Genomic DNA, 20,366 nt, shown 5'->3' on the forward strand with positions numbered 1-20,366 from the left:
AAGGATGGCTTGTTCCCAGGAGACTCTGCTAAGAGGATGTTCTAAGTGGATAGATGTCCTCCCTGGGGTAGATGGTCTCCAATCCTGCATTCTTTATTTGATCTTCTCCAGCTAAGGGTCTCCTAGGATTCTTAGGCTCTTTTCTTTCTTAAGTTGGTAATAGATTCTTGTCCTGTTTGCTCCTCCTCATCCTGAGCCCATGAAGCTATTAGAAAAATTTTAGGGGGCTGGCTTCATAGCCATCTGGCCTTCTTTACCTACAGGTGAGCATGCAGGAAAAGAGGTATCCAGGCCAGTGACTGAATTTTTCTTCTCCTTAATCTGATTGAGGGTTTCCTCCAAGGGGCTTTGCAGCTTCAGTTATGGAGTCAGCCCAACATGGGTGGCTGAAGAGGGAAAGGTGTACTCAGAAGTGTGGGGTCAGGTGAGGAGTTAGGGTCCAAAGATAAAGCGGGTCTAGTTGGGAAATACGGCCTAGTATCTGAGTGTTCTCTGGGGGTAGAAGGAAAAGGGAAGAGGTGGTATGAAAGAAGGTACATGAACAATGTTGGATTCTGTTAAGAAGGGCACCCAGTGTTGATGGTGAAAACAAGGAAAGTGAAAAAGTGGTTCAATTCAATGGGAAGTTGGAGGCCAGAATGAATGACTCAGCAAATCCCAAAGGTGATGGAGTCAAACAGCATTTTCCCCCATCTCCTCCCACAACAGAATGTCTGCTTCCGTGGTTGTGCTATTACACTCCTCAGAGCTCAGATCTTGCTCTAACTGCTCTGGAAAGCTGCCCTCAAAAGAGAGCCTGTACAGGTACCTGTAAGAGACAAGAGTTTAAAAAGGTCATCCAGGAGCAGAATGGGGATGGGCTAAGCCAGCAGGCCTGGCAAGGATCACGTTTCTCCACGTTCCTTGTTTCATGATGCCCCTCTTAGTTCTCAACCTAAGGCTTCCTTTCACATCTCATTCTCCATGGGTTCCTTTTCATACTGTTCCCATCCTGCTATGGGATCCTGGAATTCCAAGGGACAAGACAGGAAGAGGGACATGTGGAAAAATGGAAGAGATTAATAATTTCCAAAGAGAGAGCTGGCCTGCTGCCACTTTGGTGCCTTTCAGGCAAGCTCTCAAGTTAGGAGAAGGGCTTATCAGTTGAAGGAAGAAGCAAGGGGTCTAATAGGAGGCTTTGTAGAACGTTCAACTGGGGAAAGACTACGTCAAAATTTGACCCTGAGAGCCCAGAAATCAGGACTTAATGTCAAAAGGTCAATGACAAAACAGTAAGGCTAATGGAGGTACAATGCTGTGTCATTTCCAAAATGCTTCCGTGCACCTTGTCCTCGCTGATTATCGCAACATCTTAGGGAGCTTGGCAAGCCAGATGCTCTCTCAAAGGCTGAGTCTGAATATTGGGGAAATTAACAACTTGAACAAAGTCAGGCGCCAAAACGTTGCCTCCAAAACAACCAATCTTGCTTCTGCTACATCACATGACACCACCCCACAGGCACAACCCACGGCCCAGCTCCATTAGCGTTTAACTCCCGTGGAGCGACAGAGAAGGGATTGGAAAGATCCCAGATTCCGATTTACTTCCAATGGGCTCTCCTCAGAGGGCTATGTTTTTTGAGAACTGGCTTTAGGAACTGTTGTCCCAGCAATTGTGGATCTGAGACCTCATGAAAGGAGAAAAAGGGTTATCCCTGGGAGAGGCCTTGGTTGAAAGCAAAATCTTAAAGTCCCCAGTCTGTTTCTCTTCCTGTCACTGAGTTGATGCTGAAAGACAAGAAAACAATGAGAGGTGGGACCCGTTTCTCATGCTCCTCATTCTAAGCAAGAAGCAGACATTCATTATTAATGAGTAAAGCAACGTTCTGTGTTGGTTTGAGTTCTGTTTTGCTTCCGTGTTATTCATCTTAAAAGCAGATATATCTTCTACTGATTCTTCTTTGTCAAACTCAAAGAAAAGTTTTACTGCCCAAGGTCCTCAATTGATGTTTCAGACAGTAGTCCTCTACTATAAAGGGGCACAGAAACTCACATTTTCTGGAACATATGTGCTCCATTCTACAGGATTCTGCTCCATGAATAGAATCTGTACCAGAGGCTCAGCATTGCTCTCCAGGTTGACCCTAACACAAAGGAGGGGCTTGGCCTGCAGACATTCACAATGGGAAGGCAGCTGCTGAACAAGCACTGAAGACCTCTTCTCCTCAGGTGCCCTGAACTCTCTTTGTTAACCAGTCCACAGGCCATGAATCACAGTGTTTGGGATTTTACCCTGGAACTCTTTACCACATCCAGATAGATGGTCTGTGAACTTTGGATAGATACCTGAGTCTCCACTTTACCACTTGCCGGCTCAACCTGTGCTCCTAGACAAATGATGTACTACTCTCTTGAGAATTCCCATTCCTGTTATGTCTCCATTTTGATAATTGATTTAGAATAGTGGGAGTAGGAAAAGGAAAAATAATAATCAAGTCAATCTCTTTTGTAGGCTGAGTTCTGTTACCTGGCTGATGTCTCTTCTCTTCAAACACTGATGAATATGTACACCAATGAAGGCAGTAACAAGACAGAAAGGTGACCCCAACTCTGAACAAAAGTAAAAGATGGAACGAATATCCCAGGACTCACTGAAAAGCGGAAGTAACCAGCCAAAGTTCTCTATCCTCTAAAGTGCACTGCTACCTCAGGGAACTGAGCACAGAGAATACCCACTCCAGTTTAGAGCTCCAGACCTGCATCACAGAGCTACGGAACAGTCACAAAGGGTTCTGGTGTGTGGGGGTGGGGGGAAATGAGGAAGGTGAACCCGATCCCCATTCCCCCCTATCCAGCCTAGCAGATCCCATCACCCTTCAAGGCCTCTAGATCCCTCCTGGTTCTTCCATTTCCTATTTACAACCTTTCAGCTTATCCTATGTATATATGTGTGTGTGTCTATATATATATACCTCAGGGAAAGTTTCTCTTTACTCCTATCTGCAACCCAGAAATTAGCTGGTTCCCTTTCCTCTCTGGAGATATAGGCTTGGACTCTACCAATTTTGCAGCCTTTGGAGGTCTGAAGACCTCCTAGGAATTTGTACAAATTCCCAGGCACTATTTAAAACAACAACCTCTTAAGAAGTATAATACAAAGAGAGAAATGGCAAATGTTTTCAGCAGACAGTACGATGAATTTTCATACACAGAATAGACTGTGAAACTAGCACCCGTGTCAAGAGGCAGACTTTTCCCCAGGATCTAGAATCCTCCCTGATGCTCCCTTCCAGTCACTCCTCTGATCGCCTCTCCTCTTGTGCTCCAAGGGTGGCCACTCTTGTGCATTCTAACAGAGCTGATTACTTTTGCCAGGTATGCTTTTATGCCTTTTGCATGTATGTGCTCACTTAATCCTCACAATAATCCTATGATATTACATATCATATTACACATGAGGAAACTAGGGAGCATAAGATCTATTTGCCAAGGTTACACTGATAGTAAATAGCAGAGCCAGTATCCAACCTGGAAACTCTAGCTCCAAAATCATATTCTTTACCACCAAACTGTGCTGTGTAAAATATCACGCCAGGCTGGATCAACAGTCCGAAGCAATACAATTGGATGTGTTGAAGACTTACCACTTACCTGCATTTATCACTTTGCACATGATTTTGAACTACTCTTCTAACAGATATCCTTTCACTTGTGGCTCAGAACTCTGTGGGAAGGTGTGAGGCTCTGAGAGGAGGGACTTGCCCAAGGGTCGCAACTGATAAAAGCGGAGACAGATTTGAACTCACAACAGATTAAGGTACATTATTTTCTTCTCTGTTTCTCAGAGGACAGGAGGAAACTGAGGTCAGGAGAGGTTAAATGAGTAACAGTGCCCTGTCTCCAGCTGGTCCAGCTCAGCACTCTGCATGTGGTTGTTGCTAAACTTGTACAAAGGCCTCATTAGTCTTTGTCTCTGGACTGAATATTTAGATGAAACTTGTCTCTTCAGACTTCTTAGGGGAGTCTGGGTTCTCGACAGCACTCATGCAGGTGATAGGAGATTTTCCCAGATTGCTGTAGGAAGATGAGAGGATGCTGTAGGAAGATGAGAGGAGAATTAGGGAGATGCTGTAGGAAAATGAGACGAGAATTAGGGAGATGAGTGAGGCAAAGGATCAGCAGGGCAGAGGCTCTCTGTAAATTTGGGGGTCTAGTAGAAGTGACTCGTGGATACTTGACTTGTCCTTACAACCTACAGCCACCTTTGGGCAGGAGTGAATGGCATCCACTTAGTGCTGTGAGACATAAGGGTTTCCATCAGCACACCTGGGTTCAAATCCTAGCTCTGCAATTCACTAGTTGCGCAGACTGGATGGATCACTTCATCTCTCAGGGCCCTGCCTCCTTCATTTGTGAAATAGTGTTGATAATATGACTGCTCATCAAAATGACAGTTGGGTTAAATAAGGTCATCTTATTATTTGCCTTACAGCTGGCACAAAAGGTGCCATCAATACATTCTGTTTCTCTTCCCTACATCCTGTCTTTGTTGAACTCTCTTCCCTTGATACTGATTTAGGATATCAGTGAGCTCTTTCTTACTCCCTTGCAAAAGATAAATGAAATGAAAAACAATGTTTTTTTAAGACCACTTTATTGAAGTATGATTGATGTACAAAAACCTGTACATATTTAAAGTATACAACTTGATGAGTTTTGAGACAATCTTTCTTTGAATGCTTTCTTAGTGTTGGGTGGTTTCATCAATCTTGCATGACTGTCGACAAGGCCTAACTTCGATATATTTAATGGTGAGAAAATAACGTTGGATACACAAGCAGAACAACTATGAAAGAGAAAAAGAAGATGTATTACGTACTGATGAGCAAGGGTAAGAAAGACAGAAAACTTGCCAATGGAAATAATGTAAGCCAGAAGACAATGGAGTAACTTTTTACAGTACTGAAATTTAAAAAAAGGAAGAAAAAGAAACTGTTCATCTAGAATTTTTTTTCTGCTTTTTCCCTCCAAATCCCCCCAGTACATAGTTGTATATTTTAGTTGTGTGTCCTTCTAGTTGTGGCATGTGGGATGCCACCTCAGCGTGGCCTGATGAATGGTGTCATGTCCATGCCTAGGATCCGAACCAGCAAAACCCTGGGCCGCTGAAGCAGAGTGCACGAACTTAACCACTCGGCAACCGGGCTGGCCCCTCATCTAGAATTCTTGATCCATCAGAAATATATTTAGAAAACAGCTGTGATATGAAGATGTCTTTAGACCTACAGAAGTTGAAAGAATTTATCACCAACAGATGTGCACTACAAGAAAGGTTCAAGTCCTGCAATCACAAAGAAAATACAGCAGGTGGAAATCTGGATCTATATGTGGAATGAAAAGCATATAGATAAATACAAGACTTTTCCCCTTTATTTAAAAAATCTATTCAGAAGATAATTGACTTTAAGGCAAAAACAATAACAGTGTAGTGAAGATTTTCTCGTATCTGTGTCAGTAATGTGCATAACAAGAATAGTACAAAGGCAAGGAGGAGATAAATGGAAGCATATTATTGTATAGTTCTCAAACTCTGCTTAAAATAGTATAGTATTACTTGACATAGTTTGAAATAAGTTAAACATGCACGCTATATGTGCTTCAAGAGATAAAACAGAATCATAAAAACTATTGAATTATTCCAAAGTAAGGCCAAGTAAGAGAAAAAAATAGAAGGGCCAAAAAGAAAATAAATAGCAAGTTGGTAGATTTAAACACAGACATATCATTAGTATAACATTAAATATAAATGGTCTAAATGACCCAGTTAAAAGTCAGAGATTTTCAAATTGGATAAAAAGCAATATCCAATTTTATGTGTCTATAAGAAATTCATTATAAATATTTTATTTTATTTATTTATTTATTTATTTTTTTTTTTTAAAGATTTTATTTTTTCCTTTTTCTCCCCAAAGCCCCCCCGGTACATAGTTGTGTATTCTTCGTTGTGGGTTCCTCTAGTTGTGGCATGTGGGACGCTGCCTCAGCGTGGTCTGACGAGCAGTGCCATGTCCGCGCCCAGGATTCGAACCGACGAAACACTGGGCCGCCGGCAGCGGAGCGCGCGAACTTAACCACTCGGCCACGGGGCCAGCCCCTAAATATTTTAGAAGAACAGATTGATTAAAAATAATGGAACGCAAAGATATACCATGCAAATACTAATCCAAAAAAGGAGTGGCTATATTAATATCAGGCAAATTATACTTCAGAGCATAAAATGTAACCAAGGATAAAAAGGGTCATTTCATACTGACAAGGGGGTCAATTTATCAAGAAGATGAAACAATACTGAATTTTTACACACAAATATAAGAGCTTCTAAGTACATGACACAAAACTGATAGACCTGCAAGGAGAAATAGACAAATCCCCAATTATATTTAGATATTTCAATACCCATATCTCAGTAATTGATAGAACAAGTAGAAAGAAATTCTGTGAGAATATAGTAGAATTAAACAAAGCACTCAACCATCTTAATGTAACTGACAGTTATAGGACACTCTACAAAACCGTGCCAAAATACTCATTTTTCTCATGTGTGCATGGAACATTTACGAAGATAAATCACTTTTTGTGTCATAAGATTAACAGAGAGATCTAAATACAAGGTGTGGACCTTATGTGTATCCTGATTAGCATGAACCTACTGAAAAAAAATCAAGAGGCAAATGAGGAAATTTAAATAGGTACTAGGGGCTGGCCTGGTGACACAGAGATTAAGCACATACGTACCGCTTCTCGGTGGCCCGGGGTTCGCTGGTTTGGATCCCGGATGCGGACACGGCACCGCTTGGCATGCCATGCTGTGGTTGGCATCCCACATATAAAGTAGAGGAAGATGGGCATGGATGTTAGCTCAGGGCCAGTCTTCCTCAGCAAAAAGAGGAGGATTGGTAGATGTTAGCTCAGGGCTAATTTTCCTCAAAAAAAAAATTAAAAAAAAATAAATTAAATTAAAAATAAAAGTAAAAAAAGATAAATAGGTACTAAAACCCTGATATTAAGTAATGATTGTTAACTTTTTCAATAATGGTATTGTGGTCACTTTTTTTAAAAGCCCTCTAAATCTTTTAGAGACATATAGTGAAATATTTATGATTGGAAAGGTCCTATATCTTCGTTTGCTAGTATTTTGCCCTAGCAAGAACCCTAACTATAGTGTTGAATAGAAGTAGTGAAAGCAGACATTCTTGCCTTGTTCCTGATCTTAGGGGCAAAACTTTCATTCTTTCATGGTTAAGCATCATGGCAGCTGTGGGGTTCTCCTAGAGGCCGTTTATCAGGTTAAGGAAGCTCCCTCCTATTTTTAGTGTGTTGAGTATTTTTATCATGAAAAGGAGTTGAATTTTTAAATGCTTTTTCTGCATCTATTGATATGATCATTTGATTTTTATCATTTATTCTATTAATATGATGTGTTACATTGATTGATTTTCCTATGTTGAGATAAGCTTGCCTTCCTAGGTTAAATCCTGCTTGATCATGGTGTATAATCCTTTTTATATGTTGCTGGATTCAGTTTGCTAGTGTTTTGTTAGGATTTTGCATCTATATTCATAAGAGATACTGGTCTGTTTCCTTTCATTGTGCTGTCTTTATCTGGTTTTGGTATCAGGGTACTACTGGCCTTATAGAATGGGTTAGGAAATGTTCTCTCCTGTTTTATTTTTAGAAGAACTTGAGAAGGATTGGTATTAATTCTTTAAACATTTGGTAGAATTCACCAATGAAACCATCAGAGCCTAAACTATTCTATGTGGATTTTTTTTTTATTACTAATTCAATTTCTTTACTTGTTATAATTCTATTCAAATTTTCTCTTTGTTTTTTAGTCAGTTTCAGTAGTTTGCATATTTCTAAGATTTTTTTCCATTTCATCTAGGTTATCTAATTTGTTGGCATACAGTAGCTCATAGAATCCCCTTATAATCATTTTTATTTTTGTAAAGTCAGTAGTAATATCCCTACTTTCATTCCTGATTTTAGTAATGTGAGTCTTCTCTTTTTTGTTCTTGTCAGTTTAGTTAAAATTTTCTCAATTTTGTTGATCTTTTTAAGAACCAACTTTTGGTTTCATTGACTTTAATGTTTTTCTGTTCTCTATTTCTACTGTAATCTTTATTATAGCCTGTGTTTTGCTTGCACTGGGTTTAGTTTGTTCTTTTTCCTCTGCTGTTTAAGGTGGAAGATTATTGATTTAACATCTGTCTTTTTTGATGTGGGTTTTTATAGCTATAAATTTCCATCTAAGCGCTGCTTTCCCTGCAGTCTGTAAGTTTTGGTATGTTGTGTTTTTGCCTTCATTATCTAAAATTAGTTCAAAGGCACTAAACTTCAACAACAACAAGCCCTGGAGAATCTGATACCCAGAATCACCACATAATATTACTATATTTTAAATATAAATTTTCAACAAACTTTTGAGAATTCCTTTGGAATGTGGCACTGGCAATTTTATTTTTAAAAGCTCCCTGGGGCTGGCCCAGTGGTGTAGTGGTTAAGTTTGCACACTGCACTTCGGTGGCCTGGGATTTGCTGGTTTGGATCCTGGGTATGGATCTATACACTGCTCATCAAGCCATGCTGTGGTGGCGTCCCACATAGAAGAACTGGAAGGACTCACAACTAGAATATACAACTATGTACTGGGGCTTTGGGGAGAAAAAGAAAAGAGGAAGATTGGCAACAGATGTTAGCTCAGGGCCAATCTTCCTCACCAAAAAGCGTACCTTAAAAAAAATTTAAGAAATAAAAAAAGCTCCCCTGATGATTATTAAGTGAAGCCAGTGTTAAGAACAATTGTACTATACCGTATTGCCCCAAGAGCCCTATTATTTACATAAATCAATTACCTCACTCTAAACTGGAGAAAATATAATAATACATAGGAAGAGAGATACAATCTTATTATTGCCCCAGGACTAATACTCCAGATTCCAGAGATAACCATCCCATTTTCTCTCCCTTCTCTGTATTTAGATTCATCTTGGCTGGGTGGGAAGAGAAGTTTGGCTAGGAAAAGAAGGACTTCATTTCCACAAAGACTGTCCCATTCCTAAAGAATCAATTGGCTGTATTCATTGTTGTTTGCAGTGAGCAGGTCTGAGCTGATTTACTGGGCCATTAACTGAAATGTAAATTCCTAAGCCTGATTCTACTTCCAGGCCAAGACGGTAACTGCACTCAAGCTGCTTCCTAGAAAAGTTATTGATGCTGTTTTCTCAACTGTATTCCAGAGTCAGTGGCATCCTTTGCTAAGATAAAGAAATGACACTTCAGCAGGATGCTCACATTTCGGAGAGCCAACCAAGGCAATGGGCTTGGGAATGATGTATCTTGTAGGGGACCTTCTCACACCCTTCACATAAGCTGGGCATTGGACGAGGTCAAATGGCACACTTCCTCTGCACAACCAGATTCCCGTAACGTCCTCCTTACCACTTATTAATAAGCAGCCTCATTTAACCTCTCATCTTCTTGAAGCTGGGGAAAGAATTAGTGTCATTCTTTTTTTATTAAATCATTGAAGTATTAATCATGTATACAAACATTTAGAATTGCTATATCTTCTTGATCAATTCAATATGCTATCATTAGGTAATGACACTATATATCCCACCAATGCTTTGGCCCTAAAGCCTAGTTTTTTTGGGTTTTTTTAGAAATTTTTTTTAAAGATTTTCTTTTCTTTTTCCTTTTTCTCCCCAAAGCCCCCTGGCACATAGCTGTAGATTCTTCGTTGTGAGTCCCTCCAGCCATGGCATGCGGGATGCCGCCTCAGCATGGTTCGATGAACAGTGCCATGTCTGCACCCAGGATTCGAACCAATGAAACACTGGGCCGCCTGCAGCGGAGCGCGGGAACCCAACCACTCGGCCATGGGGCCAGCCCCCCTAAAGCCTAGTTTTTAAATGATGTGACTATAGTTACACTAACTTCATTTGAGAACACTTGTCTAGTAAGTTTTTCCTATCCTATCACATTTGAAGGCATTTCTAGTAAATGATTTATAGCTAGATTTTGTTTGATTATCTAAACTGACAATCTTTGTCTTTTAACCAGTGAGTTTAATCTGTTTGCATTCATTGAAATCATTAAAATTATCCATATCTTCTCCTAACCAGATAATAGTTATAATATTCGCTGGGTTCCTCTCCCCCAAGTTCCTCTTAACCATTTAAAAATTTAATTCTGAGCTTTCATTTATTCCTCTCTCTCAAAATCTTCTTACATATTTGATTACCATTCTGAATGAGAATTTTAGACTTTCCTGGCATTTCTCTCTTCAAATTTAAGTACTTTTTCTGAGTGTGTTTGTAATGAGATATTTGTGTGTTAAATCCTCTGAGGACTTGAGTATCTTAGAATAACTTTATCATGTTCTTTGAGTGACAGGAGGAAATAAAAGTATAGCTCAAACTTCTTTCCCTTTACTGCTTTGAAAATAGTATTCCATTGTCTTGAATCCAGTGTTGCTATTGAAATGTCTGATGGCATTCTGATTCGTCTTCTTTTTGTGATCTGCTATTCCTCTCTAGCAGCTTTAGAATCTTTTTGTTGTCTCTAATCTTATTAAAGTTCATTCTAAAATGTCTAGGTGTGAACTTTTCCTTCTCACTCCTCTTTTCCTATTTTACCATTTAAATCTTGAGTCGTCTTTCTTTAATTCTGGCAAATATGTTTCCATTATTCCTTGAGAAGTCTCCTCATTTCCAATTTTTCCAGTTCTTTTGAGAATTCTCTTATTGATGTCGGCGTTTCCTCCTCTATTCTCCATATTCTTTAACTTCAAAAAGTCTTTTTCCACAGTTTTCTTCCCTGTGCCCACACGGAACAGTTCCTAACTCTGTGGTCTTCTAATTTGCTGATTCACTGCGGATGCGTCCATTTTACTATTTAACCAATCTGGTTTTTTCTTTAACTTCAACTATTACATTATTCATAAGTAATATTTCTCCTTTAGCCTATTTTACGCTATTTTACAACATTATAATATTGTCAGTATATTCCCTTGTCCCTTTCTACAGTGCTTTTAGGCTCTTAGGACTTTTTCCACTGTTCTAATAACTCTGGGTTAATGAAAACTGTAACCTCACTTTATCCCTGTTGCCTCCAACCTGCTCTCTCTCTTTGCTATAGGTTCTGGTCTGTCCTTCTAGTGTTTCATTTTGCAAATATAAACAGTCTTTTGAATGTGTTCATATGTATCTCTTGCACAAAAGCCTTTGTATCATAGTTCTCTTTTTGCCTTGCACTTCTTCACTTAATTTTTCGCTGGAGGTCACTCTAGAATAGTATACAGATGATGTCCTTCTGTTTTGTCAATGCATAATTGAGTGGACATACCATAATTGTTTTCAGCAAGGCCTCTTTTGGTTGACATCTGGGTTATTTCCAAATTTTTACTGTTACAAATTTTGTAACAATGGCAAACTTATTCATACATCTTTTCACCTATAGGCCAGTGTTTTGGGGGGATAGATTCCAAAAGGTGAGACTACGGCTTCAGGAGAGGAATTGCATATGTAATTTTGCTAAATATTGCCACACTCTCCTTTATAGGTGCTATAATATTTTTATTCCAATCTGTTGCTACCGTAACGGTTTTTTTGGTCCACATAAAACTGAAATTTAAATTTGTGTCAATGGCTCCAATTATGATAAAAATATTTCCTAATATCATTTCCTGATGTTTCCATTCTACGATTCCTCCTCTGTTGACATCTCTTTTCTTTACTTTGATTCTCCAGGTGCCACAGTGCTTGTTTCCCCTTCTCTACTCTTTCTCAGTTTTTACCCCAATTTATTCTGGTGTCTTGTCTTTCATCATTGACCTTGCTCAGAGTCAATTATTTTTTTCTTTTCTATGTTACATATTTCAGGATATTTTTTTCCATAGTTAAGAGATTTGGTCAAATAATCACAATTCTATTAATCAACATTATCATTTCATGTCAAATAAGAAACTCAGACGGTGGTTTCATTCAAATTTTGAAGGTTGACAAGTTTGTTCAACTGAATTATACTGACATATTTTCTTAAGTCCTTTGAATTAAGGCATTGATTTTTCCCCCAAAAGGATGCATTGGATTTTCCTGCTTCATAATCTTTATAATTTGAGGTCATCTCATCCATCCATGACATCTGTCACTTCAGTGGTACCCAAGCCAAGCAACATGGGAAGTTTCCAATCTTCTCCAAAAACTTCCCAAAGGCTGTTTTAATTTTATTTTAAATTTGAATATGCCAGTGCCTGGACTAAACAATTGTGCTGATTCTTCTTTCTGTTCTCCCTAAATCTGGTCTCTCTCACATGTCTCAGATGTGCTGCTTGCTACTTTTTTTTTCTTTTGCAGGGAACGATTCACCCTGAGCTAACATCTGTTGCCAGTCTTCCTCTTTTTTTTCTCTCCCCGAAGCCCCAGTGCATGGTTGTACATCCTAGTTTTACGTCCATTTTTTCTTCTGTGTGAGCTGCTGCCACAGTATGCAACTGACAGATGGATGGTGTGCTTCCGCAACTGGGAAACGAACCTGGGCTGCTGAAGTGGTGAGAGCACCGAACTTTAAACCACTAGGCCATCAGGGCTGGCTCACTGTTTGCTACTTTTCCTTTGAAAGTCACCTTTCTTTCCTTTACCATGACCCACACCAGTATCACCAAAATATCGCCACAGGAATTCCCAGTCAGAACAGTGAAAATGGCTTCATATCCTCCAGAATATGGACTGTCTTGGATTGGAATCAGAGGCTTGCAAAACCATGGAAACTCAGAATCACAGAACCATGGAGTCTTGGAACTGAGAGCACAGTGGAGCTGACATAGTGTAATTTCTTATTTTGATGTTAAAAAGATGTTCTTTTCTGATAATAGAGAATATTTTATTTCATATATATCCTTAGTTTAGAAATATGGAGGACTGCATTTTCATATAAAGGACAAACGTCAATATTTGTTACTGATATATAAATTAAAATAATTGGTGGATTTTCCCTCCTTATTGCTGTTAACCACTCCCCAAGTCTATTTTGTCCAGGGTTAGTAGAGCTAGAACTACAAAGCTATGGCGGCTTTCTTTCCGTTAGCATTTGAGTGATATATATTTTTTTCATTCCTTTACTTTCAATATTTCTGTATCCTTATATTTAAATTGTATATCTGGTATAAGCATATTGTTTTTTAAAAACTCTACCAATCTTTGCCTTTTGCATAATATTTAGTCTATTAACAGTTAATGAAATGTTGCCATGTTTGTGTATAGATTTGATATCTTACAACTTGTCCATTTCTCTTGCCTGTTTTTTGTTCCTTATTTCTTATATATGTTTGAATTGGCTGAATATTTTTTAATATTCCTTTTTTCCTTCCTCTTAACTTGTTAGTTATACGGTTCTCTACTAATCCTTTTGTGGTTACCCTAGACAACAGAACGTGTAATTTGTACGTATTCAGTTCTAATATTCAGCTCTAATATATGTTAATGCTGTTTCCATTTATTCGTCAAATGTAGATACTTAGAACAATTGAACTCTGTTTATTCCCCTTCCAATTTATGTCCTCTTAAAAAATTTTTTTATTGAATTATAATTGACATACAATATTATATTAGTTTCAGGTGACAACATAGTGATATGATATTTTTATACATTATGAAATCAGTTTATGTTCTAATGTTGCTGTGTATTTATAGTGTCATATATGTATATACGTTATATATATATGTATATATACGGGAGAGAAATGATCTGTGCAACTTTATTCCTATGACTCCTTACTGCTCTTGTTCCTTTGGTTTTTGTGAAGCATTGGGACACTCCCATAGTAAAAATCAGTAATTGGTCTCTCATCCACATTTTTCTCATCTCCCTGCCGCTCTGTTTCCTCTGCTCCACGCTCATCATTGGCCATCCCGCACACTAACCTGCCTCCTCCACCAAACATCCATTGAAATTGTGTTTACAATAATGGTTTCCATTCTCAAGAAAATACGCCAGGGATGGGCGGAGCCAATGTACAGAATAGGAGTTTAGATGGATCACGACAGCTCTCTGAGCAGGCCCAGCTGTGATAGGAGAAGAGCAGACTGGCAGATAACATGATCTGCTGTCTGCCATTTGCCTAGTCTGTGAACCAGAGCCCTCAGCTTAGCCCCAAGGGTGTGCTCTGGACATGATGGTGAAGAAAGAAAGCCCGGGACCTTCAGGTGGGAGACTAAAGTGAAAAGAGATTTGAAAGGGTTGACTTTTAACAAGGAAGAGATTAAACAGAAGTTAGGAAGGAGTCTGATATGTGCAAAAGAAAGGAGAAATCAGAAATGCAAGACTTTGGAAAGAAGAGGTGCAGGAACTGGAGAGAAGGAAATCCACATGGAAGGAAAACTTGAGAAGCAAATCATTCTCTTTTCTATAATTAGAGAAATTAACTTTAATGAGGAGGGTGAATACAGAGAAATGTAATAATAGAAAAATGGATAGTGGAAGATGTATCCGTAAGGGTAAAAGATGGCAAGATAAGGTTCTGGAGGAAGGTCAGGTGTCTGGCTGGCCAGAGCAGAAGGTCAGTGGTTTGTCGGGGCTAGAGTGATCTACGGCTAAAAGCCCCAATGTAGCATTTTGTGCTGTAGCCCTCTTTGTTTACTCAGGACCCTAGTTAGATTCCAGCCCCTGAGATCTACAACTGGAAAAGGAATGGATGTTAGCATTCGTGTAGGAGGTAGTGCCAGAGGCTAAGAGAAACCAGGTCCTCGATGTTACCTGTGGGCTGAAGATGAAGTTGAAGAGACATTCAGAGTGTGTGCAACCTGAGCACTGTGAGGTCCTCAACAGGCTGCTTGGTACGAAGCATCTCCAGATCTCCTCCTCAAATCATAATTCTCCTAAAAATAAAGAACCTTTCAAAACTAGCCTTCCCAAAGCAGTGCCTGATTATTCATTACTTGTCAAGAACATTTAGAAAATAATAGAAGATTAGACTAACTGAGAATTGCACTGCACCTGGGAACAGAAAACATGGGTTGAGGTGTAGTCTCTGCAATTACGAGCTTGCTGAATCTTATTTCTTGCATGGTACAATGGGCTCCATAATGCCAACTCCATGCCCTGTTGTGAATACCAAATGAGAAAATGAGTGTGAACGTCCTTTATAAATTCCAAACTGGCACATTTATGTAGTATGAGAAGTTATCATTATTCATTTAAAATTCTTAGTAATGCATATTTTTAAAAATTTATAAGCCTATATATTCACACCTATCAGGAGCTTCAGAATTGAGATTTGTTCTTCTTTGCATGAAGAATACTCTTTTGAACCTTGCTGATTGCTTCCTGACCTCCCCAGAGGATCACAGCATCACACATGCAGCCCATGATCACATCTACTCCTCAAAAATCACAATGTCGTAGTTTTACAAAGAATAATCGTATAAGAATCCATCCAGAACCTATCTGTTGTTTGCATGGTAACAAAGGTTAGCCTGCCAGAAGAACAGTCTTCCATTGTGGGAGATAAATAGATTTAATCAGATTCCACCAGGACCGAAAGGATTCAGCTTCTGACCACCCCACAGCTATTATCTACAACTGGACCTTGCAGAGAAAGGAAAACAACTTTTCACTAGCAGTCAGCCTGGAACACAGAAGCCAAAAGAAACCTATATATCTAAGCCTCTTGTTGATAAATTGGGTTTCCTCTTGGTTTACGGCAGAATTTCTGAGATCAGAAAACCTCATCTTACTTTACCTGAAACCTAGGTGGTTCCAACCTTTTCTTGTGGCTTCTCACCTAAAATGGATACTAGAATTGCACCCATTTTCCATGTACCAGAAAGAGGGAAGAAGTGTCTGCATTCTCCTTTCTTTCCTCAACTCTTTTCAGGATATTTGTCTTCCAGACTCACACAGAAACTTTCTGCATCAGCTTACGCAGCCTAGCTCTGTATCCTATATTACACTTTGTCAGCCATCCACCAGTCTCCAAATTATGTCACCACATTACCTGGTGACATTTTCAACTAGCCTGGTAGGCTCAACATCACCCAAGGCAAATCAAATGTCAGTGTTAGAAAGAAGGCTAGTTTAGCACTTATATCCTAAGCTCTATAATCAGACAGACATGTCTGTCTTAAATGCTAGCTTTTCTATTTCTATTTCTATTTTCTATTTCTATCTTAGCTATAAGGCTTTGGGTATATTTGTCATGTCTCTGAATCTCAATGTATTCATTTGTAAAATGGGGATAATACTAATTTTATGGACATTATGAAGACTTAATTGAATAATAAATGTTAATCTGTTTGTACAGTGCCTAGTGCCAGAAGCAGCATTCAACAGGGTTGGATATTATCATTAATAATACTAGCATTATTTACTATTAATACTAGCATTACCATTAAAAATACTAGCATGACTAATATCAGCGTTGTTGAAAGTGTACCCGAGTCCTTATCTTTCTTCTCAATTTCAATGATCTTTGTCTCAACTCACCTTGAACCACCCACTCTCATGGCCATGCTCTAAATATTATCACTCACCCCACTGCTCCACATCTGTCATCTTAAATTATGGCATCATTTTTTTTTAAGATTTTATTTTCCCTTTTTCTCCCCAAAGTCCCCTGGTACATAGTTGTGTATTTTTAGCTGTGGGTCCTTCTAGTTGTGGCATGTGGGACACTGCCTCAGCATCACCTGGTGAGCAGTTCCGTGTCCGTGCCCAGGATGTGAACCACTGAAACCCTGAGCTGCCGAAACGGAGCACGGGAACTCAGCCACTAGGCCGCGGGGCCGGCCCCGGCATCGTATTTTCTGAGCACATCTTTCTAACTTTCTACCTGTCACAATAACTCACTCCCACATACTTCCTCTTCAATTTAGTTTCTGAGATATCATTTCTACCTCATCCAGCAGATGGTCTACTTTGTTTCTTCAGGAAGAAAATGGAAGTGTTCAGGTATGAAATTCATCAACTTCCTGACTTCTAACTTGCAAAATTGTCTGAAACCAATGATTTACTTTGCTCTCTAGTCTCAAAATTACCCAAAGGTAATCATTACATCTCATCCCATACTGTTGTGGACCTAATTTTGTATACAAATCCACTTCTCTCTGGCATCATCAGTCCCCAGTAGAACATTTCCATTGAACATGTAAAAAATATTTCTACACTCTTATATGTTAAAACAAGCACCCTTCTGAGCCCACCTCTTCCTTAACTACTTTCTTATTACTTATCTCTCCTGCAGAACCAAGCCTCTTTGAAAGGTAGTCTAGAACTTCTTTCTACAATTTTACTTTCTATTGACTAGTCATTTCTTTGTGTTATACCAGACATGCATTACTTAATGGTGGAAATACGTTCTGAGAAATGCATTATTAGGCAATTTTGCCATTGTGCGAACATTATAGAGTGTACTTACATAAACCTAGATCGTATAGTCTACCATACACCTAGGCTATTTGGTACTAATCTTATGGGACCACTGTCATAAAGGTGGTCCATTGTTGACCGAAACATCATTATGCAGCTCATGCCTGTACTCCCATGCTCTGTCTGTGCCAATTTCACATCTCTCTTTCTAAGTCACATATGAAATTCCATTTTCCAAATTTAATAGACACTAACCTTAAATTAGTGCAACCCTGAGAAGAATCTTTCAATGTGGCCACTTGTTCAATCCATTATCACTCTATTTCACCTCGCCACTGTTTTGTTTTCCTTTTTCCTCTCTGACCATTTCCTTTTATTCCCCTGTAAGTTATTCTTCCTTCCTTCACCTGTCCCAGAAAGGCTAGCGTTTTCTAGGACCTGCCTTTCAGCCCTCTCCTCTCTGCCAGTGGGCAGCAGCAGTTCAAGATCAAGGAGTGGAGAGTGAGACCAGCTGGTTCATTCCTTAGGTTCCTTACCTCCTCCCCCATCCCTCCTGGTCTAGGGAAGTAATGGCTCTCCACTATTGCTAGCCCCAGGATGCTTCACCCCAGGGTGTATCTCCCGGATCAGCTGTAGCGGGCAGCTTCAGCTAAGTTATGCTGCAGTTAAAAACCTTCCCACAATCTTAGTGACTTTCAACAAACAGAGTTTATTTCTTACTCCTTTTACATACCTAGAGTGAGTCAGCTCCAGGATTCAGGCTGATCAATATCTGGAATAGTGCTAGTCTTGTGGAGAGAAAAAAAGAGAAGGTGGCAGACCGCATGAGGATTCTTTTTTTTTTTTTTCAGGAAGATTAGCCCTGAGCTAACATCTGCTGCCAATCCTCCTCTTTTTGCTGAGGAAAACTGGCCCTGAGCTAATTTCCGTGCCCATCTTCCTCTACTTTATATGTGGGACGCCTACCACAGCATGGCCTGTCGAGTGGTGCCATGTCTGCACCCGGGATCCGAGCCGGCAAAACCCGGGCCACCAAAGTGTAATGTGCACAATTGACCACTGCGCCACCAGGCCAGCCCCTAATTCTTAAAGCTCCTTCTTAAAAGGAGCACATATCACTTTCACTCACATTCCATTGGCTTAAATAAGTCACATGTTCAGGTCTGAAATGTATGGTGCAAAAAGTCTGATTATCCCTCAGTGAGGGGCCTGGAGTGGCAGACAGACTGATAGTCCCCGATTAAACCCACATCTTGATATTCACCCCGTGTGTAATTCCCTTGAGTGTGGACAGGCCCCGTGACTTGCCTTTAACCTATAGACTATGGCACAGATGACAGGGTGTCACTTCTGTTATTATGTAACGGAAGATGAAAGTCTCTTAATAGTGGATGTTCTTCCTTGCTGATTTTGATGAAGCATTCTGCTCATGTTGACAGCTCTGTTATGGAGAGAGTGTCACATGACAAGGAACACGTGGGTGGCTCCAGCTGACGCCGGCGAGGAGAAAAGCCCATCGGAAAATAAATTCTGTCAATACCCTGAGTGAACTTGGAAGCACATCCTCTTCCAGCTGAACATTCAGATGAGACCCCAGCCCTGGCTGACAACTTCATTATAGCCTGTGAGAGACACTGAAGCAAAACACCCAGTTAAATTATGCCTGGACCCTGAGCCACAAAATCTATAAGATAATAAATGTGTATTTTTTTAAGCCACTAGTTTGTGGTAATTTGTTATGCAGCAATAGTTAACTAATATGCCCATATTTGAGGGTTCTGATATGAAAGCATAGAAAATATTTTTGAAAAATAATTCAATCTGTCATAGTCTACTTTTCTGCCCACAGATATTTACCTCTTTTAACTTAGCATGTGAAATATCCTCACCCCCTCCCAAAAAGAGGCAACCAAAGTTTCTAACATTTTGGTCTAACACTCAAAATCCAAGATCTCCTGATAGTTTCTATGTAAGTTTGAGCTGTACCTTCTCTTAATTCAGAGACCTGTAAACTAAAAATCACAAGTTATCTGCCCTCCACACCAACATTCAGTGAGAGAACAGAGACAGGATACCCACAACGAACGTTTCCATCTGGAAAGAGAAGGAATAGGAGGCTGTGGTGATTTCTTATGTCGATGGGCACTAATGAACAACTCCTTCTGGTGTTCCCCTCATTTAGTGCCCTCCTCTTGAATTTAAGCTGGCCTTGTGACTTATTTAAATAGGAGAATGCTGCAGAAGTAAGTTTGTGCTAATTCCTGTCCTAAGCCTTTAAAAGGCCTGACGGTTTCCAATTTTGTACTCCTAGGATCCAGCCACCATGGAGAAGAGGTATGATTATCCTGAAACGACAATACTTTTAAGGAAGCCTAAGCGAGTCACCTGGAGAGGCTACAGGGAAGAGAACTGACGTGTCCAAGTGACAGCCCCGCATGAGATCCCAGCCTTCAGCAGAGACCAACGGCCACCACGTTGGACATTCCAAATCGGTTGAACCTCCAGTGAGCCATCTTGGACATTCCAAACTGGTTGAGTCTTCAGATAACGGCAGCCACAGCTCACACCACATGGAGAAGAACTGACACTGAGGATGAAGGAGTTAAAATTTCCCTGGATTAGGGTGAAACTGTGCCTTTGACCCACAAGGTTAACGTGGGAAACAAAATAACCAAAGCATCTGAGCTTGCCTTGCACAACAGCAGGAGGACCGCCCATAAGAGAGGAATTTGCTGACAGGCCTCCTCCTGAGTAAGCATCTTGCAGGAACATTGAGAAGCTAAAAAGACTGTCAACTTTACACATCAAAGACTAAAAATCCACCATGCAACACATAGAACAGACAGTCATTCCTGTGCAGAGGACTCTTAGAACTTCTGCCCCCAAGGCCACATGCTCCCCAACTCCTACCTAAAACCCTAAATAAAAACCCTTGCTTGTACCTTTTTCAGGAGTTTGGG

The 20,366-nt window shown here is 39.9% G+C and overlaps 1 long non-coding RNA gene across 9 annotated transcripts; it reads right to left on the bottom strand.

Moving 5' to 3' along the window:
• Positions 1 to 464: 464 nt before the first annotated feature.
• LOC106781613 (uncharacterized) lies at positions 465 to 19,993 on the bottom strand. 9 transcript variants are annotated; one of them, XR_011425500.1, is made up of 8 exons: positions 19,792 to 19,993; positions 18,947 to 19,040; positions 18,140 to 18,194; positions 15,037 to 15,141; positions 14,797 to 14,918; positions 6,775 to 6,962; positions 3,631 to 4,074; positions 465 to 1,767 (listed from the first exon to the last, which is right to left on the bottom strand). It is a non-coding gene; the product is annotated as an uncharacterized lncRNA (long non-coding RNA). The 9 variants fall into 9 exon arrangements; XR_011425494.1 differs by having other exon boundaries at positions 465 to 808; positions 18,671 to 19,040; positions 19,486 to 19,851; XR_011425499.1 differs by having other exon boundaries at positions 19,486 to 19,843.
• Positions 19,994 to 20,366: the final 373 nt, after the last annotated feature.

This window comes from Equus caballus, chromosome 14, assembly GCF_041296265.1.
Source record: "Equus caballus isolate H_3958 breed thoroughbred chromosome 14, TB-T2T, whole genome shotgun sequence".
Classification (NCBI taxonomy): domain Eukaryota; kingdom Metazoa; phylum Chordata; class Mammalia; order Perissodactyla; family Equidae; genus Equus; species Equus caballus.